The sequence below is a fragment of the Chiloscyllium plagiosum genome, unplaced genomic scaffold (assembly GCF_037043375.1).
Source record: "Chiloscyllium plagiosum isolate Xiang-an unplaced genomic scaffold, Cpla_swu_hap1 HiC_scaffold_7, whole genome shotgun sequence".
Taxonomy (NCBI): domain Eukaryota; kingdom Metazoa; phylum Chordata; class Chondrichthyes; order Orectolobiformes; family Hemiscylliidae; genus Chiloscyllium; species Chiloscyllium plagiosum.
Genome location: NW_028270145.1, coordinates 97,782,430 through 97,795,039, shown reverse-complemented (window position 1 = coordinate 97,795,039; position 12,610 = coordinate 97,782,430).

The window sequence follows — 12,610 nt, the reverse complement described above, 5'->3', positions numbered from 1 at the left end:
GGTGATGATGAGCAGGCAGGTAGATGGAGTTGAGTCCATGAAAAGATCACAAAAAAATGATCTTATAGAATGGCAGAGCAGGCTTGATGGAGTAGATGGCCTACTCCTGCTCCAATTTCTTATGTTCTTATATTGTTATGAATACCACCTCTTAACGTTTCTGTCTCTCCATCTCTCTTTCTCCTTTAAGATACTTTTGACCAAATTTTGATCACCAACATTTCCTATTTGGTGTGAAATATTATTTGATAACTCACTTGCAAAACACTTTACGATGTTAAAGCACAGCTCAGTCTTGAGCTGGTGTTAGGATGGAACATATGCAGTGCTGCATCAGCATTAGTACTGAACTAATTAGATGGAAAAATTTGTGATTAAAAAAAAATTGTTCACAGAACGTGGGCATCACTGGCTAGGCCAATACTTATTGCTCATTCCCAACTGCTCAGAGGACAGTTAAAAGTATGTCTAAAACAATTCTGTGGATCTGGAGTCACATGTAGGTCAGACCAAGTAAGGATAGCAGAATTTTTTCCTGAATAGGGCATTGGGAATTAGATGGGATTTTTTTAATGTCAGGATTAGAGTGGTGCTGGAAAAGCAAAGCAGGTCAGGCAGCATCCGAGGAGCAGGAAAATCAACGTTCTGGACAAAAGCCCTTCATCAGCAATGAGGCCTCATTTTCCTGCGCCTCGGATGCCACCTGACGTGCTGTGCTTTTCCAGCACCACTCTAATCTAGACTCTGATCTCCAGCATCTGCAGACCTCACTTTCACCCTGGGATTTTTTAAAATGACAATTGTAATTAGACTAGCTTTTTATTGAATTCAAATGTCACTATTTGCCATTTGGGATTTGAACCCTTTTCTCCAGACCATTAGGCTGAGGTTTTAGGATTATTAGTCTCCTGACATTACCACTACTTTATTACTCCACTATTTCCTCTTGGTGATGCAGTCAAAAGTTGACAAGGAATGGAAAAACTCTATGAGGTGCAAAATCACATTTAGTAAGAGATTATGGCTTTTATTGGAACTACTGGGTATTTTATAAATGCACTGAGTATGCAGTCTTGCTCCAATTTTAATATTTAACAGATGGTAGCTGAGCTCCACATAAGCAAGTAAAGAACACAGGCATAGCTCTTTGTGGACCTATCAGTCTGTATTACAACTGGGTAGCAGAAGCAATGTCCTGTTGGCTGTAATGTTTATTGTTGTTATTCGTTTTGAGGATGCATTTACACAGGTGTGAGAACATTAGCTGCAGTTTGGGTTCCAACTAGGTAGTATCTTCTTTGTAAAATCAGAAATGCTTGAACCACTCCACAAGTAGGGCAGCATCTATGGAGAAATAAAACAAAAAGTTCAATTAATCCTGCAGTTCCATACAAGTGCAATAAATGTCGAACATTTTGTGAAGTACTGTACTGTGTTTACCATGAATGAGGTGTCAAACCAACATAGACTAAAATACAAATATCAATAAAAACAAAGTGCTGTGGACGTGTAAATCTGAAATGAGCACAGAAACTCAGGAGGTCTGGCAGTATTTGGGGAGAGAGTTAACGTTTTGGGTCTGATGTGACTTCTTCAGAACTCAGAGTAAAACTCTTCCTTCAGGGTCCCTGAAGTCAAGAATCAAATCTGGATTCACACTAATTTGTTCAAAGCAGAAATCACATGCAATGTAAATGCATCCCTGTTCATCAATGGGTGCTGAATTGCACCCCACAAAAGGTTTTGTACTAACATTGAGAGTAAAATGTCACAAAGAAAATCTGACCCAGTGTTAATTAATTATTGATGCAACAAGACAGAAATTGGTAAATAAAATGAAAGTCAAATGTTTGCATTGGTTAAGTAGTTTATCGAATGCCTTATCACCTGAAATATTGAGTTATACAACATGTTGCATAGAATAGTCACAATTTTGGGGGTAGGTATGGCATATAAACTTGTTAAAGCTGCACAAAAATAAGTTATTATAACTGGTATATTGATACTAAATGGATGTCAAAAATTAACACTAGGTAACTAAAATTTAATGGTTCTCACTCGGTAAAGATTCCTGAGATAACAGGCTTATCTAATTAAAATTACTGACTAGCCACTGAGTGGATCAAGCATATTGCTGATGGTGTAGAACAAGATGGCATTGTCAGTGAAAAGGGACATGCAGAGAGGCTCCATGATCATTTAGACCAGTGGACTGGATGGACAAATTCATGGCTGACGCTGTGTAGTATGGTTAAATGAGAGTTTATCCACTTTGATAGGCAAAGCAGAATGACAAGCATTATTTAAACAGCGATGACCAAGAAGACCACTATCATCCCGCTGTCAAACAAAAATCAGGCAATATGCCCTTATGACTACTGTCCAGTCACTCTGTCAGCTATTGTTATGAAGTGCTTCAAGAGGTTAGTATTGGCATGGATCAACTCCAGCCTCTCAGATTTCCATGATCCACTAAAATTCACTGATTGTTGTAATAGGTCCAAGCAGAAGCCATTTCCCTGGCCCTACATCAGACTCCTATTTATTGATTTTTACCTCCACCTTCAACACCATAATTCCAAACAAACTCATCTCTAGACTCTGAGACCTCGGACTCTGCTCACCCTTCTGCAACTGGATCCTTGACTTCCTGACGTGCAGGCTGCAATTAGTAAGAATAATCCTCAGCCCCTTACTATACTCCTTATACACTCACGACCATGAGGTCAAATTCAGCTCTAACTCAATTTTTAAATTTGCTGATAAGGCAGAGTATGGGAAAGAGATAAACAGCTTAGTGGCACGGAGTAATGACAATAATCTCTCCCTCAATGTCAATAAAATGAAGGAGTTGGTCATTGACTTCAGGAAGCGGAGTGTCAGTATTAATGGTGCTGAAGTGGCTGTGGTCAAGAACTTCAAGTTCCCAGGAGTAAATATCACCAACAATCTTTCCTGGTCTATCCACATTGATACAACAGTTAAGAAAGCACACCAACACTACCACTTCCTCAGAAGGTTAAAATTTGACTTATCCACAATGACTCTTGCCAATTATCATAGATACACCATAGAAAATATCCTATCTGGAAGCATCACAGCTTGATATGGTAACTGCGCTATCCAAGACTGCAAGAAATTACAGAATTGTGAACGCAGCCCAGTCCATCACAAAAACCAGCCTCCCTTCCATTGACTCTGCCTACCTGGGAAAGCAACCCCACTGTTATTACAATTATGAACGGACCTTTAGTATTTTAGAGTTGATCTTTCTCTACACCTTCTCTGCAGCTGTAGCACTACATTCTGCACTCTTCTATTACCCCGATGTACTTATGTAAATAATGATTTGCCTGGACAGCATGCAAAACAATACTTTTCACTGTATCTCAGTAGATTTGACAATAATAAATAAAATAAAATCAAAATAACATTCCTTCTAATATGTTTTCACCCTGCGCAGACGTCTGTGGTGCATACATGGCAGCGGCCTCTAGAAACAGAAGTCATTCTGAAGCATAATGATCAACATGTGCTAGACTTCCCAATGGAAGGAATGTATCATTAATTTCTTTTGTTAGCCACAAATTGGCCAATTTTCTTGACGTGCTTTTGTAGCAGAAAGCAATGTATTACAATGTGTTACAATGCATTTGTTCCATAAATATTAGCTATTATTATTAACTGTTTTTAAATGAAGTTACCCAATCTATTGTAACCAACCCCTAATACCATTGTAGTTTCCTTGATTAGATTCAGCGACTACATTTTTGACTGAACTGCTTCACTTTCCAGCTCAATGAAGAATTCTACCATGTTATGATCACTATTCCCTAAAGGACACCACATTGCACAATATCAAATCTAGGATAGCCTGTTCCCTAATTGGCTGCTCAATGTATTGGTCTCAGAAGCCAGTTTGCACACATCCTAAGAATTTATCCACCACATTATTATTGCTAATATGGTTTGCTCAGTCCATATGTAGATTAAAGGTGCATGATTAATGTGACCAGCCTTTTCTATGCTTAGATTTTCTGAGCCAATAATCCTTTCTCAAAATTGCTCTGAATTCATCTGAACAAAACAACCAAAGAATTGTGGATTCTGAAAATCAGAAACAAACACAGAAATTGCAGGTCTGCCATCATCTGTGGAGAGAAAGCACAGGTCCAGGTTACAGGTCCAGTGCCCATTCTGAAGAGGGGTTTATAAGTATGTAAGTTAGCTTGCTGAGCTTGAAGGTTTGTTTTCAGATGTTTTGTCACCATATGAGGTAACATCATCAGTGAGAGTGTCCAGTGTAGCACTGGTGGTATGTCCCGGCTCTCTAATTATAGGTCATGGCTTCTTAAGGTGGGTCATGTAATTTCTGTTTTTATTTCAAGGGAAGTAGAATGATCTAAGTCGATGTGTTATTGATGGAGTTCTGGTTAGAATGCCATGCCTCTGGTGTTTCCCTAGTGCCAGGATCAAGGATGTCTCAGAGAGGGTGCAGAATGTTCTCACGGGGTAGAGGGGCCAGCAAGAGGTCATTGTCCACATTGGAACCAATGATATAGGAAGGGAAAAGGTTGAGATTCTGAAGGGAGATTACATAGAGTTAGGCAGAAATTTAAAAAGGAGGTCCTCAAGGGTAGTAATATCTGGATTACTCCCAATGCTACGAGATAGTGAGGGCAGGAATAGCAGGATAGAGCAGATGAATGCATGGCTGAGGAGCTGGTGTATGGGAGAAGTATTCACATTTTTGGATCATTGAAATCTCTTTTGGGCTAGAAGTGACCTGTACAAGAAGGACGGATTGCACCTAAATTGGAAGGGGACTAATATACTGGCAGGGAGATTTGCTAGAACTGCTTAGGAGGATTTAAACTAGTAAGGTGGGGGTGGGAAGGGGGGGAGGTGGGGTGGGACCCAGGGAGATAGTGAGGAAACCGATCTGAGACAGGTACAGCTGAGAACAGAAGTGAGTCAAACAGTCAGGGCAGGCAGGGACAAGGTAGGACTAATAAATTGAACTGCATTTATTTCAATGCAAGGGGCTTAACAGGGAAGGCAGATGAACTCAGGGCATGGTTAGGAACATGGGACTGGGATATCATAGCAATTACGGAAACATGGCTCAGGGATGGGCAGGACTGGCAGCTTAATGTTCCAGGATACAAATGCTACAGGAAGGATAGAAAAGGAGGCAAGAGAGGAGGGGGAGTGGCATTTTTGATAAGGGATACCATCACAGCTGTGCTGAGGGAGGATATTCCTGGAAATACATCCAGGGACGTTATTTGGGTGGAACTGAGAAATAAGAAAGGGATGATAACCTTATTGGGATTGTATTATAGACCCCCCAATAGTCAGAGGGAAATTGAGAAACAAACTAGTAAGGAAATCTCAGCTATCTGTAAGAATAATAGGGTAGTTATGTTTGGGGATTTTAACTTTCCAAACATTGACTGGGACTGCCATAGTGTTAAAGGTTGAGATAGAGAGGAATTTCTTAAGTGTGTACAAGACAACTTTCTGATTCAGTATGTGGGTGTACCTACTAGAGAAGGTGCAAAACTTGACCTACTCTTGGGAAATAAGGCAGGGCAGATGACTGAGGTGTCAGTGGGGGAGCACTTTGGGGCCAGCGACTATAATTCTATCAGATTTAAAATAATGATGGAAAAGGATAGGCCAGATCTAAAAGTTGAAGTCCTAAATTGGAGAAAGGCCAATTTTGATGGTATTAGGCAAGAACTTTTGAAAGCTGATTGGGGGCAGATGTTCGCAGGTAAAGGGACGACTGGAAAATGGGAACCCTTCAGAAATGAGATAACAAGAATCCAGAGAAAGTATATTCCTGTCAGGGTGAAAGGGGAGGCTGGTAGGTATAGGGAATGCTGGATGACTAAAGAAATTGAGGGTTTGGTTAAGAAAAAGAAGGAAGCATATGTCAGATATAGACAAGATAGATCGAGTGAATCCTTAGAAGAGTATAAAGAAAGTAAGAGTATACTTAAGAGGGAAATCAGGAGGGCAAAACGGGGACATGAGGTAGCTGTAATGCTATCCTTTATCCCAGGGAAGCAACACACCATTCTGCTTTTTCGCTGCTGAACACAGAAACATCTGTCTGTACCTCGGACTAGAGAATCCCCTAACACAAATGATCTCTTAGAACCCGATGTACCCCCTCATTGCATTAGAGCAAGTCTCAATACCAGAAACTTGGCTGTTCGTGCTACATTCCCCAGAGAATCCATCACCCCCTGCAAAATAGCATACCTGTTTGAAATGGATATATCCACATAAGACTCCTGCACTAGCTGCCTATCTCTCTTACCTTTCCTGGAGTTAACCCATCTATGTGACTGTATATGAGACTTTCCCCCTTCCTATAACTGCCATCTATCACATACTGTTGTTGTTGCAAATTCCTTATTGCTTTTAACTGTCTCTCCAACCGATCCATTTGTTCTGATAAGATTCACAGCCCACAGCATTTATGGCAGATATAATCCATTGTAACCCTTAAATGCTCTTTAAACTCCCACATCTGACAAGAAGTACATATCACTCTATTAAAGGCCATTTTTGCTCCTTCACAATCGACAGACCCAGAAATTAACACCGTCTTATTCCTCTACAAACACTGCCACAGGTTAAAATTAATAGTTATGGCTTATATTTTAAGTTTAATCAAGAGACATATCTCCAAAACATAGAATCAAGAAAGAACCCACTCTACTCACTACTGCAGATTCTCTGTAGGCCACACTTAAAACAACGATTAACTTATCTGATTCTGTGCTGTGAACTTCGCCCAAAAGTTCCTCCAAGATCAGTTGTGAATTTCACTGTGTGTTAATTTTCCCAGATGCACTCCGATGTCCAACAATACATGAATTCATCAGCAAAGGTAGTAACTGTGCAGGTTCTTTCTCTTCCTCTCTCTCTCCTGCACTGTCCTCACCATGTGCTTCCTTTGTCTGTTCTTCTCCCTTTTAAAACTGCTGTTGTTTTGACTTCTTTTTTCCAAAGTTCCAAAACAATGCAACAGCATATAAAACAGTAATTGCTGCTCCAGGAATTCAAGGAAATCACCTTTAGCACCTAAAGTACCTCAAAAAAGGAGCAGCTGTTACAGCCAGAAATTTTTCCCATCCTCTGACTTCCAGACTACTCAGACCCCTTGGCATAATGGTAGCCCACAAACCTACCAACACACTTAAACAGTGACTAATGAACCTAAAGGATCCATTTGATACCACCAGCAAAACTGGTGTCCTTTACAAGATGCCGTATAAGAACTGTAAAAAATACTGCCTTGGACAAACTAGCAGGAAATGTACCACCAGGATACATGAACACCAACTGGCCACCCATGATCACTAGTTTCTATACATTCAGACAAAGAAGGACACCACTTTGACTGGGACAACACACACACACACACCCTAGGATAGGCAAAACAAAGACACACACGAGAATTCTTAGAGGCATGGCATTCTAACCAGAACTCCATCAATAAACACATTGATTTAGATCCTATCTACCTTCTCTTGAAAAAAAGAACCAGAAATGACATCACCCACCTTAAGAAACCAAGGCCTTTAAATAGAGAGGCAGGACATACCATCAGCGCTTCACTGGAAACTCTCACTGATGATGTTACCTAGTACGGCAACGAAACATCTGAAAACAAACCTTCATTGCACAGCGAGCTAACTTACGTACTTATCATCAACCTGAGCTACAAATCTTCTCAAAAATCACTAACACAGAAGGGTTTATCTCTGAATCCCCCACACGATCAACATCCTGGGTGTGATCATTGACCAGAAGCTGATCTAGACTAGCTAAATAAATATAGTGGCTACAATAACAGGTCATAATCTAAGAAACACACCTCTTGAGTTCCCAAAGATTGGATTAGATTCCCTTTGGCCCAAAAAGTCCACACTGACCCTCGAAAGAGTAACCCACCCTGACGCATTTCTTTACTGACTAATGCACCTAACAGTATGGGCAATTTAGCGTGGCCAATTCATCTGACCTGCACATCTTTGGAGTGTGGGAGGAAACCCACGCAGACACGAGGAGAATGTGCAAACTCTACACAGTCAGCCAAGGGGGGAAATCGAACCCAGGTCCCTGGTGCTGTGAAGCAGCAATGCTAACCACTGAGTCACTGTGCCACCCAAAGTCTGTCCTTCATCACAAGGAAGATATGATGTAATTATGAATAGGGACAAAGATGGACCAGAAATAAAGGTTCTGGATTTGAATATATTAAGACAGGATTTGGCCAAAGTCAACTGGGAGCAGCTACCTGCAGGAAAGTACACATCAGAATAGTGAAAAACATTGATGTCAGGTATGGAGGGACTGTCCTATGAAGAGAAGTTGAGTTAATTAGGCCAGTACCCGTTGGAGTTTAGAAGAATGAGAGGCAGCCCTATTAAAATATATAAGATTCTTAGGGGACTTGACAGGTTAGGTGCAGAAAGGCTGTTTCTCTTGTGGAAGAATCTAAAACCAGGGAACATAATCTCAGAATAAGGGGTCACAAATCTGTGCCAGAGATGAGGAATATAATTTCACAGAGAGTAGTAAATCTATTGAGTTCTTTTCCACAGAGAATCATTGAGGCTGGGTCATTAAGGCTGAAGTAGACAGATTTTTAATCAGTAAGGGAATCAAGGGAAAGTGGAGTTGAGGATGATCAGATCAGCCATGATCTCAATGAATGGCAGAGCAAACTCGATGGGCTGAATGGCTACTTCTGTCTTATGGTCTTAAATGGTAGGGTTTTGGGTTTAAGATGAAAGGGGTCAACTTGTGCTCGCCCTGCATGGGGATTTTCAGATGGTTTGGAGTGAATACTGCTGGGCATAATAATTTGCTGCAAATGCCACTTTTATTGTCCCTCCAAGGGATAAGAAAGTTAAACCCCCCCATGGTGGTGGAGGTGGTAATTTCTGCTCCTGAGAGCCTTATATACTCAGTTATATTGTAGATAGTCCAGCAGTTTCCTTATGTTGTTTCCCACTGTGTTTCCAGTGCTAACCATTTAATAAATATATTCCCCCAAAAAGTCAAGAAAAATATAGAGAAGATCTCAAAGAATAAACAAACCTTTTTGGTTTATTATGGACCAGACAAACCTCCTCAAAATATATTAAGGAGATAGCCTAGATCCTAACTTTTCTCATTTCAAAGACAAGTGCCAGGTGTTGCATTCTGGATGTAATTTGATTGGCCAAACTACCAGATTTGAAGCAAAACATACTTTATTCATGCACTATAGTTAAAATACAATAAAAGAAAGAAGAATTTGGAATAATTACCTCTACTGGAAAATTTAACCGAATAGTAGGCAGTTAACTACTAATCAGTAACTGTTCTGAAGTAGTAACATTCCATGAGCACAACCTTACAAAAAGCAAAATTTAGTAAAATAGATTATTTTACAGACAATTCTCCTGTCTTTTTTTTCATTTATTCAGAGGATGAGGACATCACTGGCTAGGCCAGCATTTATTGCCCATCCTTAATTGAGCAGAGGACAGTTAAGAGTCAATCATGTTGCTGTGGGTCTGGAGTCACATGTAGACCAGAGCAGGTAAGAATGGTAGTTTCCCTCCCTAAGGGATATTAATGAACTAGTTAGGTTTTCCGACAAGCGACAATGGATTCATGGTCAACATTACACTTTTAATTCCAGATGTTTATTGAATTTAAATTCCACCATCTACCATTGCAGGATTTAAACCCGGATAAAAGCTACCAAAATTAAACAAGTGCAAGGAATGAGGGGAGTTTTCTGAGTTTAATTGTTAAAACAGAATCAGTCCTCACTCTCAAATACACTCTTGGGTTAACTCCACCTTGCACTTGTATCTTCCTCCAATACTGGTTTAGTTTGGTATCTCCACTTTTCTGAACCTGGGCCTCTACCTTACTGGCGTAGGCTTTTAGCAATCTCACCATGCTATCTCAGAGATTTATTCCTGTCTGAAGCACTATCGTAAATCCACCTTCAAAATTTTCCGTAAAACCTACCCCTCTGTCTGAAGCACTATCGTAAATCCACCTTCAAAATTTTCCGTAAAACCTACCCCTTTAATCACGCTTTCTGTCACCTCCCTTAGCTCTTAACTCTGCACAGTGTCTGGTGTCCTCTCCACTTACTCTTTTGCAAAGCACGTGATTTATTTTAAAATATTAAAATGAATCTAAGTGTAATTTGGTGTTAGATCCGAAGCACATTGTTAGGGTAGAGTAAGGGGGGATTTTGTTTTACATTTCAACATGCCATACATGATTCCTGAGTGCTTGATCAGGTGGGTAACAAGTAAGACATCTTATTTCCCAACATGAATAGAAAATTTGCAAAAGAAAATCTGACCTGAGGCAACATTATTGATAATATGCATCACAAATATGAATGAAAAATGGGAAAGGTAACCTGCAAATCTCATTTAACCATAAGGACAATGGCAGGAGCTTGTTGAGACTTTAATATTGAGACAATAGCTCCTTGGCTTTGGCATTGGTTGATTCCTTTCAACTCTTTTTATTACTCATGTTAGTTGCATACTCTTTGATAAATTATTTTTTAAAAAACCTATACTTTATGCAAAACTGTAAGTGGCAGTATAATGAAGGTATGAACACTTTTCCATCACAAAGAAAAACTTCATCTAAAGTGAATTGTGTACTCGGATGACAGTAGAAATTCTAGCCTTATAATAAGGAACAATATTGAGTTGTGTTATTATAGTACCTTCACTATTAATACATATGTGCACATTATAGACAATAAAAAAATAAAAGTTTGGTCAAGAATCTTTTTGATTAGTGTGCTGTATTTTTACACACTGAAGAAGATGATTTTAAATAGACAGTACAAAGTAATCTTCTGTAATTAAATATTTTAAAGAAAAATTAAAAATCATTAAGGAGAAATACAGGAAATTTTCTGAGAAGCATCATTGTTAAACATAACTGTTTAATGTCCTGTTTATGAAAATTGTTTAAATGTGTGTTCACTTTCAAACTTCAATGTTAAAGTTGAGTAAGCAAAATGATATTAATTCAAATGAGTAGAGTTGGAAGTTAAACTTTCAACAGTTGGAGTTTTGAGACTCAGAGTAATTGTAGGCTGCATAGTAAGTATGCAATCTTGTGTAGTTCAAGTTCCAAAGCCTATAGAATAAATGGCAAGGGAGGAAACAATTAACATTTAGTGCTTAACCTTTTCTGAATTGATTGCCACTCATTCAGAAATTAATATGATTTTTTTGAAACGATTATCTAATTTTTTTCTATTTAAATTCGGTTTTGAATGTGGGTACTTATTGCCCATCCATTATTACTCTGGAAAAACTGGTGGTGAGCTACCTTCTTGTATCACTGATGTCCTTGGAATGTGGGAACCAGTGCTGCTGGGAAGGGAGCTGTAGAACTTTGACTGAGTCACATTGAAGGAACAGCAATATTTTTCGAGGTCAGAATGATGGGTTGCTTGGAGGGGAACTTGCAAGTGGTGTTGTTCCTATGTATCTGTTCACCTTGACCTTCACTGGTTTGATTTAGTTGTTGGAAGAGCCTTGGTGAGTTACTGCAGTGCACCTTGTAAATGTGCTGCCATTATTGTCAGTGGTGAAAAGAATGAATGTTAAAGGTGGCGGATGTGGTGTCAATCAAGAAGACTGCTTTGTTCTGGATGTGTCAAATGACTGGAATGTTGTTGGGCTGCATTCATCCAGGTTTATAGGGAGAATTGCATTACATTTTTCACTTGTCTTTTGTAGATGGTGGACATGGACTGGGGAGACAGGAGGTGAGCTACTCACCTCAGAATCCCTAACCTCTAAACTGCTTTTGTAGCCACACTTATATGACGGGCCCAATTTAGTCAATGGTCAATGGTAACTTGCAGTATCCTTTGGAGCCATTATCGTTAATTTGAATTTTGTCCTTGTTTAAGAAATTGATTATTTTAGATTTTAGATTACATTACAGTGTGGAAACAGGCCCTTCGGCCCAACAAGTCCACACCGACCCGCCGAAGCGAAACCCACCCATATCCCTACATTTACCCCTTACCTAACACTACGGGCAATTTAGCATGGCCAATTCACCTGACCCTGCACATCTTTGGGCTGTGGGAGGAAACCGGAGCACCCGGAGGAAACCCACGCAGACACGGGGAGAACGTGCAAACTCCACACAGTCAGTCGCCTGAGGCGGGAATTGAACCCGGGTCTCTGGCGCTGTGAGGCAGCAATGCTAACCACTATGCCACCGTGCCGCCCACATTATGTTTGGGGAAGGGAAGCAACTGCCATAGCAACTGTTACATGAGGTCTCCTTCTATACAGGAAATACTTGAAAAATTCAATTTTAAAGGGATCACATTTTCCAACAACTCCTGCAACAATTTACAGTTATACCACTTTATTTCATACTGTCCCTCCATGTTCTTTCCACCAAAATGTATCACCTCACATTTGTGTGCACTGAATTTCATCTGCCACCTGCCTGCTTACTCCATCAACTGGCCAGTTCCCTTTTGAAGTTCTATACTGTCCTCTTTATGGTTGTCATCCTCATG